General features: G+C 38.4%; 1 protein-coding gene across 15 annotated transcripts in view; it reads right to left on the bottom strand.

The window, feature by feature from the left end:
- The window catches only part of LOC102237776 (receptor-type tyrosine-protein phosphatase S-like), a 247,605-nt gene that overhangs the window by 174,246 nt on the left and 60,974 nt on the right, over positions 1-12,385 (bottom strand). The window contains exons 1-2 of one of the 15 annotated variants that reach the window (XM_023339508.1): positions 9,164-9,325; positions 8,763-9,054 (exon numbers count right to left, since the gene is read on the bottom strand). The exons of the other annotated variants lie outside the window; for them this stretch is intronic. The gene's annotated coding sequence lies outside the window, so the exon portion shown is untranslated. Of the gene's footprint in view, positions 1-8,762; positions 9,055-9,163; positions 9,326-12,385 lie in introns of those variants that run through there. 15 annotated transcript variants of the gene reach the window in all.

Raw genomic sequence — 12,385 nt, 5'->3', positions numbered from 1 at the left:
ACGGATAGCCAACCCTCTCTCAGCAGGTGGTTGATTAGTCTACACAATGGTTTTGTTTTAATCCCTGTCCTTGAGCAATGGTGATAGATATTACTTGTCCCATCACTTAATAACCAGAAAAGCTACAATGTTAAAATATTTAAACTGTTATTAATGAAAAATAATGAAGTTTTAATCACTACATTTAAAGCACTGATTCATCCTATTTTGTTTGCAAACAGCAAAACTATCTTTTTTTCCCTGGAAGAACTAAAAACCACAAATCACGCAAAAAAATACAACTGAGTATCAAATCTGAAACAGTCTTCTTGTGACATAAACATTTTTAAAAAATAAATAAAATATACAAAAGAACAACTCACAATAGTTTGATCCATTGGCAAGTCACAGCAGAAAGGGGTCCCCCACAAAGAAAATCTCTATGACTTTAATCTCCCAAACCATGATTGCCATGATATCATTCTTACTCCATCCTCAATCACTTTGTAATCAGGATTATCTTTCAACACTGAGATTTGGAGTACATAAGGGGTGCAGGAACTACAGGAGCCTGAGCCACATTAGAACAGTTTGAATTTTATTTCGTTCCCTCTTATTTCAGCCTGTCCTTGTTTCAGAATCTATAAACTGTAAAGCAAAGACTAACTACTGCAAATTCTCATAATCTGCACTATAAAAATGAATTTGGTATATTATTGTTAACTTAGTTTATGTTGGATGAAATTGATTTATTTGTGCATGTCTGTGTCTGTTCTTAAATATGAATAATTTGTGCTCACAAATGCTGAATATAATGTATCCAAATAAAATGCACACAATTTTTTTACGTCTTTTTTGGTTAAACTTATGTTAAACATTTGTTTTATCAGTCCATAATCACTAAAACACTGGCATGTTGGATTAGTACATCATCCTGTTATCAAAGACATACTTTTTGTAACATAGTTGAGTGTACAGGCATCATAAAAGGTTTTCACATATTCCAAAGCTGTGCCCTTCCATTCATCTTTTAGCACAAAACGTCAGAAAACAGTTAAGTCAACAACTTCTCAAAACAGAAGAAGAATTTTCTAGGCTGCCCACTCTCATTTCCTTTCAGCTGGTGTGAAGAGCGTCTGTCTCCATTTACATACAAATGTCACCTTCCATCTTCCCAGGGGCTGAGGAGGTTTTACTCTCTTCACCGCGATGCGCTTGACAAACCTTTGTTCCCCTTCTGGGAGGCAAGCTTGTGTTGCACAGCGAGAAAGTGAGAGGAAACTCAATGCATTTTGCCTCTGGTGCCTTCTCTGTGTCTTTGCTCTCTTTTACGCACCACTGGTATGCTGTAATTTGTGTATCCATACTTGGAGTGCATGGGCTTTGTTTTCATTTAAGTGAAAGATGAGTAAGTGTGCCGTCTGAAAAGGCACCCAAGCTACTGAGGTTGTAATTACTGAGGAAGCCTTATTATTAAGCTCTTTGATGGAGGGTTTTTGTTGTGGTATGGGAATCATTAATACAAAATAAACTATTTGAACGAGCAAGGCTGCTAACGGAGTGGGTAAAATGAGAACATGTACTGTAATAAAAACCGACTTGCATTAATGGAGGTGATAGCATCATGTGCATAAAGAAATCACCAGCTCACAAAGCCCAACCTGGGAGTAGTATTTGTATTCCCAGATATGCACAGGCAGCCATTTTCTGTGGTTAAGTGGCCCACATAGTGTTTCTGTGCCATTTCTCATAAACCAGGACGTGTATCCCTTGATGCATAGGGATGAACAATCAGCCTGACAGGCAGGTAGTTACTCCTCTTTAACCCCAGCAAGCGTTGAGTGATGCAACACAACAGCAGGCCCCCTCCCTTTTCTCCTCCTCCTCTTGCTGTTTCCCTTTCTCACCCTTTCCTCACACTCTCCAAATCTTCCTCCTCCTTTCAATCCCTCCCCAGACTATTTGGTGCACTACTTTCTTTCATTATTCTGATTCTTTCCTTTATCTTCCTTCTTTTACTAGTACTTTTCACTAGTTCTCCCTCTCAATTTCCCTTTCCCAGAAGCCCATGTTTCTGCACTTGCATTACACACAATTACTTCCATCCATCAATTATCTGCCTACTTCTCTCTAGCTACCCGACTTCTCTCTCACAACTCAGTGACAATAACCCCCACTATCTTGATTACACATGTTTTTCTATGACCCCCATCTAACACACCCCTCGTCCTTCGTATCCCCGGGGCAGCTGAGCGGGCCTCCACCCACCCTACTTTTCAGGCCACCCTCACACCAGATGTCCCTACAGTTTGGGTGATCGTGTGCATGTGTGGAGAGAGCAGGAACAAAAGGAATCGGGTAAGAAGGAGGGTGGGAAGGGGGACACAGATGGGTGTTGGAGGCCGTGTGTGGTTGCTGTGATGGCAGGGGGTCAGCTGAATGGTGCCCAGCCATCTTGCCCAGGGCTTTCGCTGGCTAGACAATAAACAGTGGCGGATTACCAGCGTTTAGCACACATGCACATGTTAACCCAATCACCTTTAAAACAGCTTCACACTGTAGCAACAAAGAACACATTTTCATTGTAAAATTCTAAGAGTTGCGATAATCTTCATTGGGATTTTAGGGAACAAAGTCAATAATTAGCTTTGTATGGCCTGTTACTTTAGAAAAGCTGGCATTATAGTTAATAGTTGCTACAACTACAACAAATAAAATTAAAAAGTCAATCTGAAACAGAAATTTTACCTTACAATTGCACTGAGGTCACACATAGTGTGTGATTACAAAAAAAATAATAATAAATTAAGAAGATTTGGGCATGTACCAAAGAGTTGCCACAATGTTCTTGGACACAATATTTAGAGAACAAAAAGCTGTCAAAGGCAGCTTTTTCATACAGCAGATGTTGGCTCAACAACAACCTCTGTAGCTCAGGTCTTTAGACACAACATTTCTTTAAGCTCATTGAAAAGTATTACACTCATGAATGTTCTACAAAAAACATTTCTGCTGCCAACAGGACTGATGATTGTTTGCTTGTTTGATAAGAAGTTGCACCAGCACTCAAAATTTTGCAAGCTCTCCTATGATTATAGTTTGCAGATTTACTAAAGATGCTTAACACATTTACTATTAATTAGAAATACATATGCATAGCTGGATACAAAAAGTTTATCATTTAACAAAGCAATCTGTTAGATTGTGACTACATCTAAGCTGCCCAAATTATGCACATATTAGTAGGACTATGACTCAAACGAGTTTAGTTCACAGCATATTATAAAAGTATGTAAGTATAAAGTGCACAGAACAGCAGCCAGTAGGAATTTTGGGGGAAAAAATTATATTTTTCTTTAATCTTAAGACATCTAGCAGCTTTCCTGACTGGGTTTAACAAACTGTGCTCCATGTTTGTTCAAGTGTGTTACACCTTAAGAGGGATACTGAGATGAATGAACAAGGTCTTCCCCCCGTGCATCTGCAAAGGAAGATTACTGTCACTTCATCAGAAGGAGCTGAAGCATATCCTTTTTCTAAAATGTGGAGGTACCAAGGGAGTCAGGCAGGAGGAGGTGGAGATTGCAGAGGGTGACAGTGTGTGAATGCATTCCCAAAAGATTTACCTCACTATCTGGTAGGGATTAGTGTATTTTGTAAATGTGGAAGCCACCTTTACCTCCATACACAATATGCGAATGCATGTTCTCTGATCAATAATCCCTTTTCATTTGGTTTATCAAGGCTTGCACAAGTGCAAGTGTAATACTGAAGTCTAAATGGATGAAGGATGCAGCAGATCACAATGTACAAAAATAAAAAATCAAGTAACTGTTTCTCTTAATTAAGCTCAGTATATGTCTTATGTTTCTTGAGGTTTTGTAAACTGATTAATAACTGAAGGAATATACACATTTTAGTGATCATGATGAAAAGAGAAGCGTATGAGAAGGCACTATAAGGTCCAGTCTAGTTATTTCAACTGCAATCACAACATTCTGAGCTATGCTTCAAAGCTTGTGTCATCCTTGTTCAAAAGACACTTGGCTTCTACTTAGAATTGCTAACTTCTAACTCCGATGGGCTCGATACACAGGGATGGACAAATGACAGTGACAGGCAAAAGTTTTAACCACCCGGATTGCAACCCAACAGCCAGGATGCCATAGCGATGGCAGCAACAGGTACAAAGGCGGAACATTTTCCAACTTTCTTTGGTTGCATTGCAAGTCTGCATGTGCATGTCTGTCCGTACAAGCTCAAAATTTCACATCCATGAATTTCCCCAATCACTTGGCTGGAGGAGCAAGTGATTGTGTCCTCATTGTGCAAGTCCTTAGCTGTTCCTCCCCATTTTTCATAACCACTTCAGGGGTGGTATAAGGCAGGCTTAGCTGTGTATTGTGTGCAAGAAATTTGATTGACAGGCGACTGCATTCATTGATTGGGTTAGGCTTTAATCTTAACTATGTGACATTTTGGCTGTTTAAATATCTGGGCTTATGTGAATCAAGCATAACATCCAGATGGAGAATGAAACTTAACATAAAATTAAGTTTTAATCTGAACTAATAATAATTATCAAAAGGATAAAAAGAAATGTTCCAGGGGTTTCGGAGTTTTATAAACTTTAGGTAGTACTGGTAATGCACCTGCAGATACCTTCCCCTTGGTTTGTTCATCTAGACTAAAAAGCACTGCATGGTCTCATGAAAGACACTATAGTCCTAAGTGTCACTACAAATGACACTGGAGCGTCGACCACAGCTCTCGAGGGCTCATGGCCAATATTTACACCCACAATAGAGAGGAACACAATGCAATGGAGACACATCCAACTAGGCTAAAACCAAACCAGACCTTGACTGGCTAGAGTGAGACCTGACTATGAAGAATGGTGTTAAGTTGGGGAGAGCAGAGCACAGCCAGGTTTTAAACCAAGAAAACAAACAGGTGCATCTGCATGAGCTGTATTGAAATTTCCTGCCACACAAATAGCCAGCTCCACCTTTATTAATATTTTTGACCTATGCATACAGTGTGGGGTTATCAAGATATAAAATATCTCCTTATAGAAAAGACATTTTCAAAGCTACTCAGTTTTGTCAAAATAGAAAAAAAATTCTCCAATTTACATATGCCCAAATTTACATATTTCCTCTGACAGCAGTGCTGCAACAACATACACTCAGCCTCTCTCCTCCCCAAAGAGCTGCTCCTGTACGGTTTAAACTCTGCTAACATGGCAAGTACAGCCAGAAAAATAAAAAACATACATGACCCTCTTCAGTCAACGAAGTAAACCCAAAAGCGCTGTTCAAACATACTTTCCTTTTGAGGTAACTGGAGAATTCTGTAGGATGCCAGAGCTACCAGTACAACACTGTCATACTGAAAATGGTATTGAGTACTGAGTATTTTTGCTAGTATCAGAATCAAATTAAAAATGTTAGTGTTATGACAGCATTAATAGAGGAAAATCTAAATGTTATTCTATGAGCACCTAAATATAGTATTGGGTGTAGACAATCTGACAGTTTTATCAAAAATGTCAGAAAGTGCCTATAGAATGGGCTACTTCATACAATTTTAAGCATTTTCAGTAAATATTAAAGTACCTCATCTCTGTGCAAGAATGGGTCGAGTTACATTAGGAGTTTGGAGAGGGAGTAAAGTACCAAATATTAAGTAATAGCCAGTAATTTGCCAAAGCATGTCTAATAGGCTTAAGCGGAAAGCTTTTTATTTTTGCTGCTGTTTTTGAAGTGTGATTTGAGAAGTACTTATGAGATGACAGCCGTCAACAGACCATCAAATAGAGGAAATGCATGGAGGATTTCTGACACATCAAATCAGAGACCACAGGCAAACCAAATTTTCCACTGTTTCTAGCAATTCAAGTTTTTATAGCGGACTTAGTAAACCCTACACCCTTGCTGCCTATTGTCATTTTTACAATAGGCAGCAAAGACTAGGTTGATTTTTTTATTATTATTCTATTCCAAAAAAAAAAAAGCAAAACACAGACACAAAAGTCCACTACGAATTGCTCGAAGGAAGGAAGGATCGAAGGATGGATATATAGATGGATGGATGAAACTTTTAGAGAGCAGGAATAAAGTCTATGACTTTTATTTTAATATAACTTCATACTCGTCCTGGAAAACAAGTACACTAAATTTCATACTTTTTCAGACTGCATAGGAACCCTGTAATCTGGCGCATTTCACAACAATGCATTCCTCAAAGGATGTCTTACACCTGATGCAGGCAATGCTCCGATATATTTATTATATTTGCAGAATGCTGAAATTAACATAATCTTTCCATTGTGTACTCTCCAACTCGCTTGCTCTACAACGGTGGAGCTCTGCTCCCATTCAGTGTTTTCCCACTCGTTATGTGGCAGTGAAAGAAATGTGAATGTCAAGGAACAGCTAATCCGCAAGTCAAAGAGGAGAGGAGTGAACTCTTTACTAGTTAGACACGCTGCCCTGTGTTTTCACAGCCCAAACTAATTGCACCCCATTTCGCCAGAAGAGCACTGATTTAGCACTTGGAGCAAACTAAAATGAATAAACACAATTAGCAGTGAGTGCAAAAGCACCTTTTCATGGTGCACATTTCTCTCTTTCCCTTTGCTATGACAGTCACTTCAGCATGGCTATTATTAACTCTGCTGTTGTGTCAAGTACAATGTGACTAATTGCAAGGCACTTGATGCCACCAAAATGCTGTTAATTTGCCAGACAGTAAAACAAACACAACACAAGGTTGTAAAATCAATCACAAAAAGCCATAGTGAAAAATTATATTAATAATGTGATACCGTCAAGTCTTTAATCTACAAATTAAAATACAGGATTAGAAAATTTATGAATGAAGAAAGCATATAAATTATGTCCTTTTTTTTAGGAGAATTTATTGTTACTGCGTTGTAAAATCAAACACTAATTCAAGAATATCATCAAGTTATAAAAAAAAAAGAGCAGAGAATTTAAAAATGGAAATAGAAATCTCACCTAGGTTTCTACTTAAGTGCAATGAAAAAAATTAAATGGAAAACAGTCCAACTTTTAGTCTAATGAACTCAGTTTTAAAAATTGTAAACTGATCCACTCTCCCGTTTCTTTCACCATTCATTACCACTCAGATATACTTCAATTAGTGATTTCTGCAAACAAAATAAACATACCATTAGCTAAACGCACATACACCCTCCGTGACAGTGCTGCAACAGACATGTTGGTCATGCATGACTGAAGCCTATCCATGGCATTTCCAATGCCTTATGTCCATCTTTCCAGGTTATTTGACAGTGATCAGGGGTGATAAATTGTTCAATTAAAGCCACATTAAGAGTCCAGAGCATATTTGACATGCAGCCTCTCGGTTTAGGTCCAATTACTTTGAAGGACAAGACTCCTCTCCACTGCTAACAATCAACATGTGACTTGCATCACACGACAAATGGGTTTATTTATGTACGGTAGCAGGACTGATTGTATTCCCCAATGTAAGACGGATGAGTGGGAGTTAGAAAAATAAGAGACAAACCTGAACTTGCATAAGAACAGGAAATGCACCAAATGTGTCAGAGAATATGTTGTTTACAAAAGAAGAGCAAAACTGTTTATAGTGAGCACTGCACAGAAGGTTTTCAAAGGGGTTGCATACCAAACCCTTTTCTGTTGCCATGTTAGCGGTGTAGGAGAGTTGACACCAGAAATAAGTGATGGACATTCAAAAGTATCATTAGCATGCACATAAATATACATGACGTAGCTTAAAGTGTGTTCTGTCCTTTCCTTAAGTGATATTCATAAAAATTTAATTAACACAAGGCTATCTGGCCATGGAAGACAGGGGTGGCCTATTGCCCAACCTTTACCCCCCCTTACTGGTGCCACTGCTCTCAGTGTTAGTACCTGCATATTTACCCTCAGGAAGTGGTATTGCTAATGGTTCTACTAAAAAAAGATTACTGCAATTTGCTTAGGTTACTACCATAAAAATGAAGAAGAAAAGAAGCAGAATTAAATTGCCTAGAGCAACATTTAAACTCCCATAAACAACCACGGAAGAGTCACACCTCAGGGCAGAGGATTACCCTCTAGTAAACAGAAGTGTTTAAAAAAATAAAGATACAAAAATTACATTAAGGAGCATAGTTGCACAAGGACAAAAACAACTGACGTTGTAAACACATCAAAATTCGGTTAGCTTACGTGTAGTAAACATGCTGCAAATAAATCCATAACATCCTTTCCAGTTAACAGATAAAATCACCCAAGGATCCTTTTCCAGATCTCAGAGTAAAAGTCATTTCTTCGAGATTTACTTCAGTATTACGTTTTAGTCTTTCTCAGTAACTTTAATCGTGTGAATCTCCAACTTTAAGTGAAATAAATGCATGTTCACGTTGCTTTTTAATAAAAAACAGTGTCAGATGCTCGTTTTGCAAGGAGTTAGCAGGGTTCGATGTTTTTAAGTGTCTGGACCCTTAGTAATATTTTATCTATAAAGGCAAAGACACGAAGCGGTATAAATCAGACCATTGTGAAATGAAAAGGTTTTCTACAAATTTTCACATGGGAGAAAAAAAAAGTCCTTTGTTGGTTTCCCCGGAGACTACTGTGGCGAACAAGTTTTCTCTTTTTCAATTACAGTTTAAAAATATTCCAAACAAACTCTGTGCTTTTTCTGTAATTCTTTTCCTATCTTTTAAATAGGTCCCCAAAACTAAGAACAATAAAAAAAGAAGAAAAGTTTCAATCACTTACTCAGTCTCAGCGTGAGAGGGGGGAAAAGTTTTTTTGTTTTTTTTTATCTACCCCCTCGCTGGGTTAGGGGAGACAGTTTTCAAATCCATTTTCTGTGCAGCTGAATCCTCCTACAAGAACAGTTACGTTGCATCCCCCGATTGCAGAAAAACGCTATATTCCACTCTCTCCAACGTCAGCGAGTCACTTGTTAACGGAGAGCGCAGGTTCAAAATACTCCGCTATTATCCTCCGTGCGCTTTTTGCTGTATCCCTTTCACGGAGATCAGACACTCCAAAGCAGAACCTTCCTCTGGTAAAGTGAAAAATAAAATAAATATATATAACAAACTATAATAATCCGTGCGCGACTCTACCGCGCATGGGTCTCCAAATGTGGATCTCTTTTATTGGAGTCTCACGTTATCTCTGCGACACAGGTTTGGATTCCCTTTCTTCCCAAATCCACCTCATACGAGCTGGGGGTGGGGAGACAGGAGTTAACTACCCCCTCTCTCGTCTCTCCCCCACTTTGAGTCAAAGGGGAGAAGAAAAAAAGCCCAGAACCCTTGTGTTGCGTTCACTGTCGCCTCATAAACGTCGCCTCTTGATTTCCTTTCCTAGATCGTAGGTTGTGTCTGATCACTCGGTCCGTTCAAAAGCACGTTAATCGAGTCGGACGCCTAAACACAAAAAATGTTCGCATGGAAATGGGTGTATGAGGTTTTTCATTGTATTATCTCTGTGAATCTGAGCTCAACTGATTGTGCAAACAGAAGACAAAGTACAGAGAAACGATGCCACGACGCGCGAAGCTTATAGCTCCAGGCTGTGTGTGAATGTGTCAGGATCTTGGGTTGTTTTAGGGTTTTCTGGTTTTGTAGTAGATTTTTATTAGTTCTTTAAGCCTTTGTTTTCATATTTTGATTTAATCAGCCGTGTTTTGTTTTACTTAGTTCGGTCTGCTCTTAGTTTATTTATATATATGTTTATGATTTAATCCTTGTGTTGTAGTAATTTTTTGTTACAGTTAAATTCGTTTTTCTAGTTCCCACATTTGTTTACGCTCCCTTACCTTTCTCTCTCTCTTTTCTCAGTGTGCCACGTGCTCTCTCTCCTCACACCTGCAACCTATTAGCCAATCAGCTCCAGTGTATTGTTCTAACATTCGCTCTCAGTATTTAACCTCCTCTCTTTCACTCACTACTTGTTGGTTACTCCCGGTGTTATCTGTTACCTGGTCCCAGTTTGTTGCTGCTTGTTAGGTTGTCCTTGTTGTGTAAGTTCTGGTTTTATTAGAACTTACACAACTTTATTTACCACCATATACTCATGGCTTCAATCAACTTGTCTACATTTGGGTCTACTCATCACCAAACAGCACCATGACAAGATGTAGTGCAAAGTTAAGAATAGAAATGTCTAAACAATAAAATTAATCTAAATTCCAGAAAAGTCAGTTATGCAATACATTTATTTTTTTGTTGTTGTTGAAATACTCATTCATGACTCTTGTTGAAAGTCATGAATGAATTTATTACTCTTTAATTTTCAGGATTATGGTATAATTTGATCTAAAAAAAAAAAAAAAAAAAAAGACCCCTGCAGAAATTGCTCCCCATAATGTTTGTTTAATGTGAGGATTGAATATTTAAAAAAATATTTTTCAAATATTTAAATATATTCCAATTGACACTGTTGGCGATCATCTGAGAAATCCCTGCATCCTATGCAGCTGATCCAGCACCAGAGAAGGTACCATCAGACACAGACCCAAAAACAAAAGGAATACCACTGTCTGTAGCCAGAGACTCCATCTTGCTGGAGAAGGTCTGGTGCAGGTTTAAGGTTTAACTTTAGCTAGGATTTAGTAATACATAATGTTTTTTTAATCTTAGCAAATTTTTAGACAAAAGTAAGCATATCAAACATACAGCTCAGTATTCAAACGAACACTTTTTTTCTACTTGCTTTGTTTAAATAGTCTTTGCAGCAATTTTTTGCAAATATAAGCTGGAACAGTGAAAAAAGAGATTAGACATTTAGCATTCAATTTATCTCATTGGCTTTAGCGTTAAAATATTTGTTTTTCTTCACATTAAAAGTTCACAACTAATTTAAGTGGAATAACTGTAGAACAAACTGTGATTAAATAGCCCTTTCAAGGAAAATTAGAAAAGTATTCCTTTATTTGAACATTGAAAGCACCATTTATTAAATTTTCTTTGTTAGTCTTGTTCACCATTTTTTCTTTATTGGTGGCTGTAGTTGGTGATTTAAATGTAGCTCCACCCAGTTACATTGACTCTGGAGGCGTTGGGGGTGGATTTCTATAATTGGGCAAGATTTCAATGGGACAGCTGGTGTCCACAAAGTTAAGGTGGCTAGATACCCACCAGACACATCAATCAGCTGACCTGCAGTCACTTACTTGCAGTGAGCTTGTAGTAAAATGTCACTGTCTGCAGGTGACCGTGGTCAGTTCATACATTAGATAAAAATAGAAGTCATTCCTGGTCAGAAGGTTATAAAAATGACTGACTTTTTCACTTTTTTTTTTTTATCTGTGGCCTAATAGGGGAAAAATAACTTGTACCCTTTGCCTAGTTACAAGCATTCAACTGAAAATTGCTGGCAGCTACCTGAGTCAAAGCACCTTTTCAAAGCATTAAGAAAGGTGTATGGAGGAAACCTCAGAGGAAATGAGATGGAATTAGGCAATCTGTAGAGGGTGCTAGACTTTTTGAATCACAGTGCATCAAATAAAAGGCTTGTTCTGTCCAAAAGGAGGGAAAACTGCAATATTTTTTGTGTGAACTTTTCAAGTTCTGCAGGCATTAATGGATGTGAGCCCTTTTAAAAAGATACGTCTTGCTGAGTTTGGCAGAACCATTATAGAGTTACAAGTGAGCCTCCACTGCCCCCTTTCTGCTCTTTGATTAAAATCCAGTGTGACATGTAGGACACCATGTAAACTGCTTGTGTGTGTAAATGTGTTTCAGTGCTTGTATTTAGGCAAAGTTGGGTGGGCGGTAGGTGGGGTTCTGCAGGACTATCATGTGCAAAAAGCACATGTTTATGTTGCATGGATTTCTCCCATGGCCTCTTATTCACACTTACAGTCCCTTATTTAATCAAGGCAGCAAATCTTAGAAGCAGCCCAGTGCTCTCACCACTGTTCCCCTGGTGGCACGAGCCTTAACATGCTAAATTTCACTTGGGTAGGGAAATGTGCTCGGTGGCTGTGGCTGGTGCTTTAGAGGGATAAAAAGAGCACTTACTCGCTGACATGTGCAATCCATAACGGAATAATGAGACTCCTCCATTGGCGAGCTCCCTTCCCCTGCTCTCTCCTTGTCCACTTTTTGTTTTCCTTGTGAGTGTTCATAAATGCCATGTAAATTCAGCAAGCGGAAGATGTGACGAGCGCTCTGGGAGGAGCATTTAATCGTTTGCGTCTTGTTACTGGATATCGTAACAGCACAAGGAAAGGGAAGACCCTGCAAACAACTTGTGAAATTTGTTAAGTAACTGTCTTATTTTACTCAGTTGTGAAATGACAATGATCCTCATCACATCTGTTAATTTCCTTTGTGAAGAAATGACATGGAGTTAAAAAAGCCATTCAAGGAGATGAAAGCAAA

Source organism: Xiphophorus maculatus, chromosome 9 (assembly GCF_002775205.1).
Source record: "Xiphophorus maculatus strain JP 163 A chromosome 9, X_maculatus-5.0-male, whole genome shotgun sequence".
Lineage (NCBI taxonomy): Eukaryota > Metazoa > Chordata > Actinopteri > Cyprinodontiformes > Poeciliidae > Xiphophorus > Xiphophorus maculatus.
The sequence above is the reverse complement of the archived record's forward strand: the minus strand, read 5'-3'. Positions and strand labels throughout refer to the sequence as shown.